The 16959-nt window shown below is 50.7% G+C and overlaps 1 long non-coding RNA gene across 2 annotated transcripts; it reads left to right on the forward strand.

Annotated features, from left to right (window-relative positions):
• The first annotated feature begins 2177 nt into the window (after nt 1-2177).
• LOC140459798 (uncharacterized) lies at nt 2178-9645 on the forward strand. 2 transcript variants are annotated; one of them, XR_011953867.1, is made up of 4 exons: nt 2178-2785; nt 3216-3416; nt 5959-6721; nt 9487-9645. It is a non-coding gene; the product is annotated as an uncharacterized lncRNA (long non-coding RNA). The 2 variants fall into 2 exon arrangements; XR_011953866.1 differs by having other exon boundaries at nt 2181-2655.
• The last annotated feature ends 7314 nt before the right edge of the window (nt 9646-16959 follow it).

Consider the following 16959-nt stretch of genomic DNA (forward strand, 5'->3'; position numbering starts at 1 on the left):
GAGATGTCAGATTGAAGTTGAAATGTTAACTGTGCATAAATATTGTGAGACCTGTTATAGAGATGTAAAGCAAGGAAACAGACCCTTTAACCGGATAACCTAAACAGTCGAGTCCCATTTGCCAGCTCTTAGCCCCTATCCCTCCACACCCTTCCTATTGATATATACAGCTAGATGCCTTTTAAATGCTGTAATTATACCAGTCTCTAACACTTCCTCTCGGAGAAAGTGAGGACTGCAGATGCTGGAGACCAGAGTTGAAAAATATGGTGCTGGAAAAACACTGCAGGCCAGGCAGCATCCGAGGAGCAGGAGAATTGACGTTTCGGTTATAAGCCCTTCTTCAGGATTCCTGATGAAGGGCTTATGCCCAAAACGTCGATTCTCCTGCTCCTCGGATGCTGCCTGGCCTGCTGTGCTTTTCCAGCTCCGCATTTTTCAACTTCTCCACTTCCTCTGGCAGCTCATTCCATACACACACCACCCTCTGCGTGAAAAGGTTGCCCCTTAGGTCACGTTTTTATATTTCCCCTCTCACCTTATGCCCTCTAGTTCTGGACTCCCCCATCCCAGGGGAAAGAAATGTCTATTTATTCCTATCCATGCCCCCTCATGATTTTATAACCTCTGTAAAGTCACTCCCTCAGCCTCCGACGCTCCAGGGAAACAGCCCCAGCCTATGCAGCCTCTCCCGTAGCTCAAACCCTCAAACCCTGGCAACATCATTGTAAATCTTTTCTGAACCTCTTCAAGTTTCACATCATCTTTCCAATAGGAAGGAGACCAGAATTGCACGCAATATTCCAAAAGTGGCCAAATGCTGTATCTATCTGCAGCATGCCAGCTTCAATCTCAGTTCAGCACATTTCTCAACTGTTTTATCAGTGGGGCAGTTTTTGGGGCCTCAGTTGCCTCACATTGCCCCGTCTTCCCCAACACAGTGTGCATGCTCACATTGCCCCGTCTTCCCCAACACAGTGAGCATGCTCACATTGCCCCATCTCCCCCAACACAGTGAGCATGCTCACATTGCCCCATCTCCCCCAACACAGTGAGCATGCTCACATTGCCCCATCTCCCCCAACACAGTGAGCATGCTCACATTGCCCCGTCTTCCCCAACACAGTGAGCATGCTCACATTGCCCCATCTCCCCCAACACAGTGAGCATGCTCACATTGCTCCATCTCCCCCAACACAGTGAGCATGCTCACATTACCCCATCTCCCCCAACACAGTGAGCATGCTCACATTGCCCCATCTCCCCCAACACAGTGAGCATGCTCACATTGCCCCATCTCCCCCAACACAGTGAGCATGCTCACATTGCTCCATCTCCCCCAACACAGTGAGCATGCTCATATTGCTCCATCTCCCCCAACACAGTGAGCATGCTCACATTGCTCCATCTCCCCCAACACAGTGAGCATGCTCACATTGCCCCATCTCCCCCAACACAGTGAGCATGCTCACATTGCTCCATCTCCCCCAACACAGTGAGCATGCTCATATTGCTCCATCTCCCCCAACACAGTGAGCATGCTCACATTGCTCCATCTCCCCCAACACAGTGAGCATGCTCACATTGCTCCATCTCCCCCAACACAGTGAGCATGCTCACATTGCTCCATCTCCCCCAACACAGTGTGCATGCTCACATTGCCCTGTCTCCCCCAACACAGTGAGCATGCTCACATTGCTCCATCTCCCCCAACACAGTGAGCATGCTCACATTGCTCCATTTCCCCCAACACAGTGAGCATGCTCACATTGCTCCATCTCCCCCAACACAGTGAGCATGCTCACATTGCTCCATCTCCCCCAACACAGTGAGCATGCTCACATTGCTCCATTTCCCCCAACACAGTGAGCATGCTCACATTGCTCCATCTCCCCCAACACAGTGAGCATGCTCACATTGCTCCATCTCCCCCAACACAGTGTGCATGCTCACATTGCCCTGTCTCCCCCAACACAGTGAGCATGCTCACATTGCTCCATCTCCCCCAACACAGTGAGCATGCTCACATTTCCCATCTCCCCCAACACAGTGAGCATGCTCACATTGCTCCATCTCCCCCAACACAGTGAGCATGCTCACATTTCCCATCTCCCCCAACACAGTAGAAGGCTTGGTCAGGCACAAACTCCCAGGGTGGTACGGTGGCACAGTGGATAGCATTGCTGCCTCACAGCGCCAGACACCTGGGTTCAATTCCTGCCTCAGGCGACTGTGTGTGTGGAGTTTGCACATTCTCCCCGTGTCTGCGTGGGTTTCATCCCACAATCCAAAAATGTGCAGGTTAGGTGAATTGGCCATGCTAAATTGCCTGTAGTGTTAGGTGAAGGGGTAAACGTAGGGGAATGGATGTGGGTACGTTGCACTTCAGTGGATCGGTGTGGACTTATTGGGCCGAAGGGCCTGTTTCCACACTGTAAGTAATCTAAATGGGACTAAGCAGAAGAGAAGGAAACTACAAATCCCAGAACGCATTGCGTCAAGGCTCTGAGTGTCACCTGTAGCAGCCAATGAGCGACCTGGGCGCCTTTGACGTGGACCAATAGTAACGATAAGGGGCGGGTCTAGAGGCCAGCAAGGGAAAATGGCGGCGGCAGGGAGGACCACATGGTGAAGTGGAGACTCTGTCACTATCAGGTCGTATTGTTAACTCTTCTGACTGAATCAAACTGGTATTAGCTCCAAGTAAATGTCATCTGATGAAAGCATCCAAGAGAAATCAAGCTTTCTCTTGCAGGAGTTGCTTATATAGCCCTAGTAAGGGAAGGTGAGTCAGTTTCACTAAAGGCTGGAAATGCCATGTGATACTCCCTGAGTTGTCCAGCCTGGATCCAACCTCAGTTAGGCCTCTTTCCACTCCCCCCACCCCCAATAACAAAATGTGAGGGGTAACAAGCTGAAGGGACAGAGCTGACTGATCATGAGAGGCTTGGCCATTTTCACTGCTGGCAGGCTGGATGGACTCTGGAATGCAGGTTGGGTCTGAAACGTTGGTGTGTTGTGGATTTGGCAGCAGCTTCAGAGAGATTGGGGGGGGTGGGGGGAGGAGGGGAGAAGGATTGCAATGCATTCCCAGTGTGATAGCAGGAGGCAGGAGTTGACTGCAGTGCTACTCCTGGGTGTTTCCAACATTTTTCTCCTTCCTGCGGTTGGATTGCCAGCCCCTGTCTTAAATAAAACCCAACTTTTACTTCCAGGAGGTGTCAGCTTGCATTTGTATAGCGCCTCTGAAGGTTGCTTCGTCGTGTGAAATGCAGGCATGAATGCAGTTGGGGAGCGGTTTGGAGTCTCAAAGTGGGTGCTGTGGGATGACTTCCTGCTAAGTGGAAACTGCAAAGCAGAACGAAGGCTGCGATTCCTTAGATCACAGATGTTAAGACACTGTGGTAAAGCCAATGGTAAGTGTTTGGTAATGCCAAGCTATGGCTTTAACAGCCTTTGGGGCATTTGGTGGGAAGGGAGTAAATGTTCTCAAACATATTTCAGTCAATTCAGGCAGTTCTTATTTGCAGACTCACTCTGGGTCAGACCTTTTCCCTGGCCTGGCACCTTTTAAAGTCTGCGACAGGAAATCCCCAGAGTACTGTATGTATTTGTTGTGTCCCATGGAGGTCACAACAGCCACAACTTCTCTGGAACAGTTAGAGAGTCATAGCGATTTAGAGCATGGAAACAGACCCTTCCCCTTCGGTCCAACCCGTCCATGCTGACCCAGATATCCCAACCCAATCTAGTCCCACTTGCCAGCACTTGGCACGTATCCCTCCAAACCCTTCCTATTCATATACCCATCCAAATGCCTTTTAAATGTTGCAATTGTACCAGCCTCCACCACTTCCTCTGGCAGCTCATTCCATACACGTACCACCCTCTGCGTGAAAAGGTTGCCCCTTAGGTCTCTTTTATAACTTTCCTCTCTCACCCTAAACCTATGCTCCTCTAGTTCTGGGCTCCCCCACCCCAGGGAAAAGACTTTGTCTATTTATCCTTTCCATGCCCTTCATGATTTTATAAATCTCAATAAGGTCACCCCTCAGCCTCTGACCCTCCAGGGAAATCTCCTGTATGCAATACTCTGACCAATAAAGGAAAGCATACCAAACGCCGCCTTCACTATCCTATCTACCTGCGACTCTACTTTCAAGGAGTTATGAACCTGCACTCAAAGGTCTCTTTGTTCAGCAACACTCCCTAGGACCTTCCCATTAAGTGTATAAGTCCTGCTAAGATCTACTTTCCCAAAATGCAGCACCTCACATTTATTTGAATTAAACTCCATCTGCCACTCCTCAGCCCATTGGCCCATCTGATCAAGATCCTGTTGTAATCTGAGGTAACCCTCTTCGCTGTCCACTACACCCCCGATTTTGGTGTCATCTGCAAACTTACTAACTAAACCTCTTATGCTCACATCCAAATCAGTTGCAGAAATATTCGACCAGTCAACAAGAATTCTGACTTTGCAGAATGGAAAGGGGAAACAGTGGGGGATGGGGAGGATTCCCATCAAGCACCGGGTTCTTTGGTCTCAACTCAACTTTGAAGTCTTGAGGGGAGTTCCCTCCCTCCCTCAGGATGTTGTGGGTCAACCCATAGTATGTAGACTGCAGCGACTCAGGAAGGCAAGTTATCACCATCTTTTCAAGGGCAACATGGCCAGCCAGCAATGGCCATGCCCCATTAGTGAATTTAAAATTGGTGCCTTCCTGATCATGAAAGTGTGGGGGAACGTGTTATCAAAGCTGGGTTTTGTTTTGTTGTTTGCTTTGTACCTGTCAACTGGGAGCAGAACTTGCACTGTGAGATGTTTTTCCGTGCTTGGGCAGCACTTGCTAAACAAATCCAAGTACGTTTCCCTTAACCCTCACAAACAAGACACGGTAATCGGTTGAGCCTGAAACATGGATCGTATATGCTTGCTGGATTTATTTATATGCAGGAGACCCATTCTCGGCGAACAGCAGCAGTACGGTCAAGCCGTGCGCCATTGTTAACTACCTGGGAACGCGAGGGAACCCGTCTGCTTTCTCACTGGCTCAGCCTCAGCTGACCGGAATCCAGTTGCCACCAATCACTAACCCTTTTCTCTGTGTCTATTAGATTAGGTTCTCTACATTATGGAAACAGGCCCTTCAGCCCAACAAGCCCACACCGCCCCATCGAACAGTAACCCACCCAGGCCCATTCCCCTACCCTATCCTTACCCCTGACTAATGCACCTAACACGATGGGACAATTTAGCGTGGCCAATCCACCCTAACCTGTACATCCCTGAACGCTATGGGATAACTTAGCATGGCCAATCTACCTGAACCTGCACATCCCTGAGCACTATGGGTAATTTAGCATGGCTAATCCACTCTAACCTGCACATCCCTGAGCACTATGGGTAATTTAGCACAGCCAATCCACCCTAACCTGCACATCCCTGAGCACTATGGGTAATTTAGCATGGCCAATCCACCCTAACCTGCACATCCCTGGGCACTATGGGTAATTTAGCGTGGCTAATCCACCCTAACCTGCACAACCCTGAGCACTATGGGTAATTTAGCGTGGCTAATCCACCCTAACCTGCATATCTTTGATCTGTGGGAGGAAACCAGACCACCCAGAGGAAACCCATGCAGACACTGGGAGAGAATGTGCAAACTCCACACAGACAGTCGGCTGAGGCTGGAATCGAACCCGTGTCCCTGGTGCCGTGAGGCAGCGGTGCTAACCACTGAGCCACTGTGCCGCCCCTTGTTGCGATCATTTGGACAATTTGGCATTTGTCCTGAAGAAAAGCTTCCGTCTTTGCAGCAGCGTTGCAAGTTCATTCACAAAAAGAGCAGCCGTGATCTTATTGAACGGCGGAGCAGGTTTGGGTGGGCTGGAGGGCCTGCTCCTAGCTCTTATGTTTGTTGAGTTGTATCCGTCTCTCTTCTCCTTTTTAAGGTGCCCGATGAGGTCTGCCAGTACACGCACGCTCATGTTGTGATGCCTGTTGGGGTCCCTTGGCCTCCTGACAGTTGCCTGAAGAGCCAAGAGAGCACGGTCCACCGATTCTTCAACAACAAACCCACGCGTCCAGAAACTCTAGCCATCCTACCACATATCAAATGACTACCAGACTACTCTGACCCCCTTGACATCGTGGTAGCCCACAAACCTACCAACTGCTACTGATGAACCTAAAGGACACTATACCCACGACCAGCAAAACGAGTGTCATTTACAAAATACCGTGCAAGGACTGTAACAGACACTACATTGGACAGACAGGCAGGAAACTAGCCACCAGGATACACAAACACCAACTAGTCATCAGAAGATATGACCCACTATCACTAGTATCCTTACATACAGACAGAGATGGGCACCACTTCGATTGGGTCAGCACATCCATCCTGGGACAGGCTAAACAGACGCCCACGGGAATTCCTAGAACCTGGCATTCCAACGGGAACTCAATCGACAAACCTATCGATCTGGACCCCATTTACCAACCTCTCAGAGACAGAACCGAGCGCGACACCATCCACCACAACAGGCCGAGGATTGAGAAGCGAGACAGAACACCAGCGCTTCACTCGAGGCTCACTGACGATGTTACCGAGCACGGTGACAAAACGTCTGAGAACAGACCGTCCAGCTCAGCCAGCAAACTCCCGACCTGGACCTCAACCTGAGCTACCAATCTTCTCCAAAATTGCAGAAGGTAGGCGTCCCAGCAAGCTACGACAATACTGTTCAAATGTCCACACGGAACATTCTGTCTTGTGCCGATCTAGGACTTGGATTGGTTTTTATAATTGGAGTGTCTTTCCCCGGACGGACACAGCCACGTTCACTCTGATGGTGTGAACGGTTCGGTTTCTGGGCTTGGGACGAATGTGGCTCCTCCTTCCACCGTTTCGACCTCTTCCCCTCCCCGCAGGCTCACTCTGCACCCGGAGCTGCTTTTCCTACCTGGCGCTTTCTGCGTCTGCGACGTCGGTAACTATATATTTTTTCCCACTGACGCTGTCCACCATCTGCATGGGAGCCGTACCAGGGGTGGGAAACAAGCGATTGCTGAGAAAGGTGGTGTGAAAACGAATGGTGCTCGGGCCCAGTTAACATGACTGATGGCAGCGAAATCTGGCTAGAAATTTGTCCGGGGTTGGGGGGCGGGGGGGGGTGGTGCGAAAGTGTTGCTGTGGGGTTTAAGATCCTGGTCAGGGAGTCCCACAGCATGGAGACAGACCCTTTGGCCCAACCAGTCCACACTGGCCAAAATGTCCGTCCACATTCACCCCATTTCCCTGCATTTGGCCTACATCCTGCTAATCCTTTCCTATTTGTCCGAATGCCTTTTAAATGTTGTTAATGCATCGACCACCTCTACTGTCACCTCATTCCATGTGTGTACCACCCTCTGTGTAAAAACGTTGCACCTCAAGTTTCCTTTTATTCTTTCCACTCTAACCTTAAACTGATGCCCTCCAGTCCTTGATTTCCCCAACTCTGGGGGGAATAAAAGACTGAGTGCGTTCACCCTATCCATGCCTCTTGTGGTCTTCAACAACTCTGTCAGATGCCCCCCTCGGTCTCCTGCGCTCTCAAGAAAAACAAAAATCCTAGCTTGACCAACCTCTCCATGTGGCTAAGATCCTGGAGTCCTGGCGACATCCTTGTAAATTTCTTCTGCCCTCTTTCCAGTTTGATAACGCCCTTCCGATAACAAGGTCTTGTTCGTTTGCAGATGTTTAAACTCCCTACTACGGACAGATCTTGGCGTGTGGCTGTTTAAGTGGTGACTTGCAAGTTATCCACTTTAAACACGGGTGGCACAGTGGCTCCGTGGTTAGCACTGCTGCCTCACGGCGCCAGGATCCCAGGTTCAATTCCCACCTCGGGTGACTGTCTGTGTGTGGGGTTTGCACATTCTCTCCATGTCTGCGTGGGTTTCCTCCAAGTGTTCTGGTTTCCTCCCACAGATCAAAGATGTGCAGGTTAGGGTGGATTGGCCATGCTAAATTACCCATAGTGCCCAGGGATGTGCAGGTTAGGGTGGATTGGCCGTGCTAAATTACCGATAGTGTTCAGGGATGTGCAGGTTAGGGTGGATTGGCCATGCTAAATTACCCATAGTGTTCGGTGCATTAGTCAGGGAAATGGATCTGGGTGGGTTACCCTTCGGAGGGTCGGTGTTGACTTGTTGGGCCGAAGGGCCTGTTTCCACACTGTCGGGAATCTAATCTAAACAAAACCTCCAGGGTGTCATTGCTCCTCATGTCATTTTTAAATCTTTTAAATCTGAAAAGTATGCCCCCTAATTTTAAACTCCCCAACCCTTGGCAAAAGAACCCTTGGCATGCATCTTCACTCTGCCCCTCATGATTTTATTAACCTCAACCTCCCACGCTCCAGTGAAAAAACTCCCAGCCTTTTTTTTATATAACTCAACCCCTCCATTCCCACCAACATCCTGGTAAATTTTCTCTGAACCCTCTCCAGCTTAGTAATATCTTGACTATAACAGGGCAATCAGAACTTTTTTTAGATTAGATTAGATTAGATTACTTACAGTGTGGAAACAGGCCCTTCGGCCCAACAAGTCCACACTGCCCCGCCGAAGTGTAACCCACCCATACCCCTACATTTACCCCTTATCTAACACTACAGGCAATTTAGCATGGCCAATTCACCTGACCTGCACATCTTTGGACTGTGGGAGGAAACTGGAGCACCCGGAGGAAACCCACGCAGACACGGGGAGAACGTGCAAACTCCACACAGTCAGTCACCTGAGGCGGGAATTGAACCCGGGTCTCTGGCGCTGTGAGGCAGCAGTGCTAACCACTGTGCCACTGTGCCGCCCACAACTGCACACACTACTCCAGAAAAGGCCTCACCACATGGACCAGTCCCTGAACAGCCTCAACCTGACGTCTGACTCCTGTAGTGAAAGGTCTGAGCAATCAAGGCGAGCATGCTAAATGCCTTCTTAACCTCCCTGTCTAACTGTGACACAAATTTCAAAACATTATGTAGCTGGACAGCTGGATCTCTGGTGTACAGCACAACCCAGGGCCCTACCACTAATTGTATAAGTCCTGCCCTTGAGTGTGGTACCAAAATGCAATTAGACCTCACATTTATCCAAATTCAACTCCAAATGCCATTCCTCAGCCCAGTGCCATGTCGGGCCAGACTGGATAAAGGCGGAGAATGTTAGTTTAAATGGATGGCTTTTATTTTATAATCGTTTCATGACAATTACAAAGACGAGGTTAAAATCCTCGATTTATTATTCAAATTTAACTCGTACCTTGGTGGGATTTGTACCCAAATGCCCCTTGATATTCAGCCGGGATCTCTGAATGACATTCCCACTGCACATCTTAAGTTTCTCTGAGAGATCGATTGTCAGGTAACACAATGGGAGGCTTCAGTGGCACTCGTCCCTCACAAATTGATGTCCTTCCTTTTCTCTTTCAGACAGAGTTTCGGAAGAGGAAGTTGCCATTGACAGCTCTCCCAGAGTTTCCTTTCGGGACAGAACCATCCCAGGTTGCAGTTTGGAGCTGAGCAAAGGGAGCAGGAGGCAAGGTGGAATCCAGCTCTGGCTCCTGCTGTACAATAAAAGCTAGAAATACAGTGTGGTGTGGGTTTCATTACTGTCAGGGCAAACAGCTGGCTGGAGAGAGAGATACTGAAAACACATACAGCCCCGCTCGAAAGAAATCCATCAAATGAACCACTGAATCCCTACAGTCTGTAAGCAGGCTGTTCGGCCCATCAAGTCCACACCGACCCTCCCGACAGCATCCCACCCAGACCCACTGATGCTGTAACTTTGCATTTCCCCATGGCTAACGCAGCTAGCCTGCACTTCTCTGGACACTACGGGCAATTAAGCACGGCCAATCCATCCTGTCCTGCACATCCCTGATCACTATGGGTAATTTAGCACGGCCTATCCACCCTAACCTGCACATCCTTGAACACTCTGGGTAATTTAGCATGGCCAATCCACTCTAACTACACATTGTTGGACTGTGGGAGGAAACTGGAGCACCTGGAGGAAACCCATGTTGACACAGTTACCCAAGGCTGGAATTGGAGCTGGGTCCCTGGCACCGCAAGGCAGCAGCACCAGCCATTGTGACACCCTTGTCACAGCTCATCCTGGAAGCTTTGGGGAATATTCCTCCCCCTCCACACACACCCCCACGCCCCCCCACCATAGTCATTAAATACATTATCCGAACATCAATTATCTGAATTTCGGATTATCCAAACAAGATCTCAAGGTCCTGTAAAAACATTCTTCGTTATCCGAACAGTTAGCTGTCTGAACAAAAGACTCCCTGCCTCTATCGACTGGATAATCTGTACTCACCTCTGCATTTCAAACCCTTCCACTAAAATCTTTGCACAAAAGTCTTGAGCAGCGTGACCGTGCAGTGCCAGCAGATAGCGCCTGATGCCCTCAAGGGCAGGACAATGAGCAGAAATACACAGACCAGCCGTCTCCAATGGCCAGTGGTGGGAGTACCCTGGCTGCTTCAAGGGATTGCAATTTGGCCTTGGTAGAACTGAACTGACCCAATCATTGCTGAATTGAGGCACGTTCCCAAGGGTCCCTGGGCAGGACTTAAAATTCAAATAATAATTTCCAGCAAATCAACGCACCTTTTCTGCAGCGGGATGAATCATTAACTTGTTTTAATTGGAATGTTTGTTGAAGAGAACACAAGTGTTGGAAATTTACATCAGAACAAATGCAAGAATCAAACAGTCATGATACTTTATACCACAAGACAATGTGAACTATTAGGCAGAAGTATAAGATGTTGTGAGTGTTTGAAATTGGGCATTCTTGCATTTATCCTGTTGGTAATCCTTGATGAGTCTCACTATTCAGTGACACTCAAGACACAATTTATTCTGCAGGTACAAAGGTGAATTGTTAGATATAAGTTTGCTGTGATCATTGAAATTTGGCATTCTTGTCTGGCCTGATGAGTGTGTCCCTTTGTCATAGAGTCATAGAGATGCACAACACGGAAACAGACCCTTCAGTCCAACCCGTCCATGCTGACCCAGATATCCCAACCCAATCTAGTCCCACCTGCCAGCACCCGGCCCATATCCCTCCAAACCCTTCCTATTCATATACCCATCCAAATGCCTCTTAAATGTTGCAATTGTACCAGCCTCCACCACTTCCTCTGGCAGCTCATTCCATACCCGTACCACCCTCTGTGTGAAAAGGTTGCCCCTTAGGTCTCTTTTATATCTTTCCCCTCTCACCCTAAACCTATGCCCCTCTAGTTCTGGACTCCCCCACCCCAGGGAAAAGACCTTGTCTATTTATCCTATCCATGCCCCCTCATGATTTTATAAACCTCTATAAGGTCACCCCTCAGCCTCCAACGCTCCAGGGAAAACAGCCCCAGCCTGTTCAGCCTCTCCCTGTAGCTCAAACCCTCCAACCCTGGCAACATTCTTGTAAATCTTTTCTGAACCCTTTCAAGTTTCACAACATCTTTCCGATAGGAAGGAGACCAGAATTGCACACAATATTCCAACAGTGGCCTAACCAATGTCCTGTACAGCCGCAACATGACCTCCCAACTCCTGTAATCAATACCCTGACCAATAAATGAAAGCATACCAAACGCCGCCTTCACTATCCTATCTACCTGCGACTCCACTTTCAAGGAGCTATGAACCTGCACTCCAAGGTCTCTTTGTTCAGCAACACTCCCCAGGACCTTACCATTAAGTGTATAAGTCCTGCTAAGATTTGCTTTCCCAAAGTTCTATTCCGGCTGACTACTACTGGCCTTGACTTTATGACCGCTGTGAGGGCAGTACAGTGGCTCAGTGGTTAGCACTGCTGCCTCACCGCGCCAGGCCTCATCCTCGGGCGACTGTCTGCATGCAGTTTGCACATTCTCTCCCCATATCTGCGTGAGTTTCCTCTGGGTGCTGTATAGAGTTACACAGCATGGAAACAGACCAGAGGGTAATGTGCGAATGGAACGAACTGCCAGAGGAAGTGGTGGAGGCTGATACAATTACAGCATTTAAAAGGCGTAGGGAAGGTTAAGAGGCATATGGGCCAAGTGCTGGCAAATGGAACTAGATCAGTTTAGGTTGGCATGGACAAGATCCTCCCACAATCCAAAGCTGTGCAGGTTAGGGTGGATTGGCCATGCAAAATTACCCATAGTGCTCAGGGATGTGCAGGTTAGGGTGGATTGGCCATGCTAAATTAGCCATAGTGTTCAGGGATGTGCAGGTTAGAGTGGATTGGCCATGCTAAATTACCCATAGTGTTCAGGGATGTGCAGGTTAGGGTGGATTGGCCATGCTAAATTACCCATAGTGTTCAGGGATGTGCAGGTTAGGGTGGATTGGCCATGCTAAATTACCCATAGTGTTCAGGGATGTGCAGGTTAGAGTGGATTGGCGTGCTAAATTATGGGTAATTTAGCCTGGCCAATCCACCGTAACCTGCACATCCCTGAGCACTATGGGTAATTTAGCCCGGCCAATCCACCGTAACCTGCTCATCTTTGGACTGTGGGAGGAAACCAGAGCACCTGGAGAAAACCCACACAGACACGGGGGAGTGTGCAAACTCCACACCAACAGGCGCCTGAAGGTGGAATCGAACCCGGGCCCCTTGGCGCCGTGAGGCGGCGGTGCTAACCACTGAGCCCACCGTGCTGGCACTTCTCTCAAACTCACCTCCACACATCCTCGCCGAGTTTCGAGTTTTGGTGCACGCCCCAGCCCCCCCGAACCAAATACCCAGCACCTTCAGGTGGTCAGTCCTGACGGTGAAGGGGATAGAGGATTGGTCGGCCCAGTTCCCGAAGAGCATGGCCTCGCTCTTGCCTCGGTTTACCTTGGCCCCCGAGGCCCGTTCGAACTGGTCGCAGATGCACACGAGTCTGCGCACGGACAGCGGATCCGAGCAGAAAACAGCGACGTCATCCATGTACAGGGAGGCCTTAACCTGCAGGCCCCCGCTGCCAAGAATAGTCACCCCTCTCAGGCTCGCATCCTTCCTGATGGATTCAGCAAATGGCTCTATGCAACACACAAACAAGGCGGGTGAGAGGGGGCATCCCTGCCTGACTCCAGATCTTACAGGGAAGCTATCTGATTCCCACCCATTGATTGAGACTGCACTGACAATGTTGGTGTAGAGCAGTCTGATCCAATTTCCGATTCCCTCCCCAAAGCCCATTTTGGAGAGGACATCCCTCATATATGTATGCGATATCCTGTCAAAGGCTTTCTCCTGGTCCAGGCTGATGAGGCAGGTGTCCACCCCCCTGGAGCGGATCAAGAAGATGAGACAGAAACTAGGCAGATGGGGGCAACGGTCGCTCTCCATCGCGGGAAAAAACCTGGTCATCAGGTGTGAGGTACTCTCAGTACTGCTATATGTGGCACAGGTCTGGCCTATCCCCAGGACCTGTGCCGCCGCAGTCACCCGGGCCATCTTCCAATTCATTTGGAGATCAAAGATGGACCGGGTCCGAAGAGACTCTATGTACAAAGACCGGTGCAATGGGGGAAAAAACACGCCCAATACCACCCTCACCCTGATGGCCACCTTTGTGTGTGGCTGCATCAAGCTGTGCGTGGATCCCCGGTACGCAAACACCAAGTGTCACTACGTACTGAGGTTCTACCTGTCCCTGGTGTTGCGAAGGATGGGCCTGGCCTCGCTGCCGCGGAACGCTCCGAGTAGTTGGACCGTTCCGTATCACCTGTCCTTCGTGGAGATATTTATGAGGAAAAACACCTTTGACCACAAGTCCATCAGGAAGTGGTCAGCCCGTAGCGTCCTTGAGACCCTTCAGGAAAAGGAGAGGGCGGATCCTGTCGAGCGGTTCCCTGAGCAGACTGTCAAAGCCATTTGGCAGAATGCCTCATCGCCAGAACTTTCCAACAAGCACCAAGACGTGGCTTGGCTGGTGGTGAGAAGGGCTCTGCCTGTGAGATCCTTTATGCACGCCCGGACTCTCTGCCGCACCGCACGCTGCCCTCGAAGTGGCTGCGGGGGGGACGAGACTGTCACACACCTCCTTCTGGAATGTGCCTATGCAGAGGAAGTCTGGAGAGGAATGCAGTGGTGCTTGTCGAGGTTCGTCCCGAGTAGGGCCCGTGACGCGGGACTCCGTGCTCTACGGCCTGTTCCCCCGGGACTCACACCGAGACGAACATTAACTGCGCCTGGAGGATCATCAACTCGGTGAAGGACGCTCTCTGGGCGGTCCGAAACCTGTTGATCTTCCAGCTGAAGGAGTTGACCCCGACCGAGTGTTGCAGACTGGCACATTCCAAGGTCCAAGACTACGTGTTGAGGGACGCGCTGAAGCTTGGGGCAGCTGCCGCCAAGGCGCGGTGGGGGAAAGACCACCGTGTAAGATCGGCCTGCCGAAAGAAGAACAGGGGGGCCCATACAGACGTTTATTTTGGGCTCTGCTGATGCCTCAGCCAAATATATGTATATATACAAGATTGAAAAATGCACAGGATTGTAAAGGACAAGGATAAAGTCGAATCTGTGTTTGTAAATATGGACATATGTATGGCGTGATCCAATGTACAGACCATCAAATCATTTATGAATAAAGTATATTTTTGAAATAAAAAAAAAAAATCCTCGCCGAGTTTCGAGTCGTCCTCTGCCAGAAACGTTTTCGCCAGGATCAGGAGCACCTGAAAAAACAGGAGAGGGAAGAGTTGAACGCGGCATTTTCTCAAGGGTGAGGCTTGCGGGACAGGGCCTCGCTTGAGCTTTTTGTTGTGGCAGGCCGAGGTCATGAGGGTCAGGTCAAGACCCGCCAGGACGCAATCACCCAGGTCTTCGCTCGCCGATGGCCGTGCGTCTTGCAGCTCAGAAGGAGACTGGAGCTGTTGGCGGGTGTGATCTGCCCATTTTGGTGGAGGTGCCTTTGGAATGTTTTCCTTCACTTTGACGGGGGAGGCCAGTTTATAAGCGCCTGAGCAAACCGAAATAACCAACACCGGCAGCTTCAGGCTTCTTGAACTCAATTGCGGGACTCAAAACTCCGAAAGGCGCTCATTCAGGGCGGAGGAAGGGCTGGTTTACCGGGTGCACAAAGAAAAACAAGAGGCACGACGTCCGAGGCGCGCGAGGGTGTTTCCGATGTATTTCTACGGCCTCTGACAAAAACATCGAGGCGGGTCTGGGAGGAAAAGCAGGATTGTTGACGTCCTGAAGTAACCGCCGACTGGAAACGTTCCCAAATCAGAGCAGGAGGTGGTCACTCAGCCTGCTCCGCCATTCGACTTTCCGACTCGGTCTCCTGTTCCCCCTTCGATCCCTTCAGCCCCAAGAGTTGCGTCCACCTGAAAACATTCAGTCTCTTGGCTTTCTGCGGCAGAGATTTCCACCCCTCTCTGGGTGATGACATTTCTCCTCATCTCAGTCCTAAATGGCCTGTCCCACATCCGTAAGACTCCGCAGTCATTGGGAACATCCTGCGTTTGCCCTGCCTCGTCCCTGTTAGCATTTGATCGGCTTCAGTGAAGGCCTCACCTACCCCATTCGGATTATTGTAATCCTAACCGGCCCAGTCTCTCTTCAGACATCAAGGCCTGCCATTCCCAGAAACCTGGTAAACCTTTGTCACGTTAGAACATCGAAAGGTACAGCAGAGAACAGGCCCTTTGGCCCACGATGTTGTGTCACACTCCCTCCATCACCAGAACATCCTTTCTCAGACAAAGAGAGCCCAAACCGCCCATCCACAGTACTCCAGGGGCGGAGTCTTCCCCCTGTCCGTCCCTGCTTCCTCTCGCCACGGAGGGCCAACGCCCAGAGGCCCTTCCTCACCCCCTGCTGCTCCTACAAGGCTGGCTTTAAGCCAGTGGCGTAGGAGGGACACCCAGGTCACGTGGCATCCCCCCCCCACTTTCCCTGAATCCATCGCCATTTGGATGGCCTCCCTCTTTGTGCTCGCTGAGTGGAGAACCTCCCATCACTCCACATTAACCTGCATCGATTCATGCATTTGCCTACCTCATGCAGCTTGTCTCTGTCACCCTGAGGTATCTCCACATCCTCCTCACAGCTCACCCCACCTGGCTCCATACTACATTTCATTCCCTCACCTATATTGCTAATAGGTAAGACCCAAGCATAAATCCCTGCTGTACAGTCCCCTGCTCCCCCGTCACTATTTACAAAAAGACCTGGAGGGCAGTGAACTTTTTCCTGGCTCTTCACACAGGCAAACATTGCCTGGATGGCGCGTTTACCTGGTGTCTTCGACAGAGTGGAAACGACCTTGGCGCCTTGTGGGAGAATGGTCACCTGACGGCGAGCGACAAACGTTAGCTCAGCCAAAGAGCACGGCTTTGGGCAGCGTCTGAACCGTTGAAGGAGCGTGGCATCGGGGGAGTTGGACCCCAGGCAGCTGAAGGTAGACCCGCCAATGGCAGAGGCATGAACCACCGGGAAGGGGTGGGGCAGGAGGAGATTCCAGAGACAGGGAAGGAACTGAGAACCAAGAGAGGATGCCCTGTGCATGTCTCCCGGGCAACAGTGCACCTAAATCGAAAGCCACACAGCGTCTGACCGATGCCCGTAGTTGGCATCAACTCTTGGCACGTGTCCTCTTTCTGAGAAGGAATGCAAGGTCGAATCGCCCAGATTCGTTTTGTTTTGGCAAGGGGAGGCTAAATAGTTCCAAAGTCCTGCAGAAGGAGACAGAAACTTCTCGTTGATAAGCGTGTCCAGAAATAACGTGCTCACAGTCATCTTCCAGGGAAATGCGGGCATGAGATAATTGGCGTGGTGTGTGTCCAGTGCCATTGCAAGCTGGCCTTGTGCCCGTGGTCTGGCTTTGCGCAGTCCCTTGATCTGAGGCAGTACGGTGTGTGGTAATTTAGGAAGCAAGTAATTAACTCTGT

The sequence above is a fragment of the Chiloscyllium punctatum genome, chromosome 35 (genome assembly GCF_047496795.1).
Source record: "Chiloscyllium punctatum isolate Juve2018m chromosome 35, sChiPun1.3, whole genome shotgun sequence".
In the NCBI taxonomy this organism is placed as follows: domain Eukaryota; kingdom Metazoa; phylum Chordata; class Chondrichthyes; order Orectolobiformes; family Hemiscylliidae; genus Chiloscyllium; species Chiloscyllium punctatum.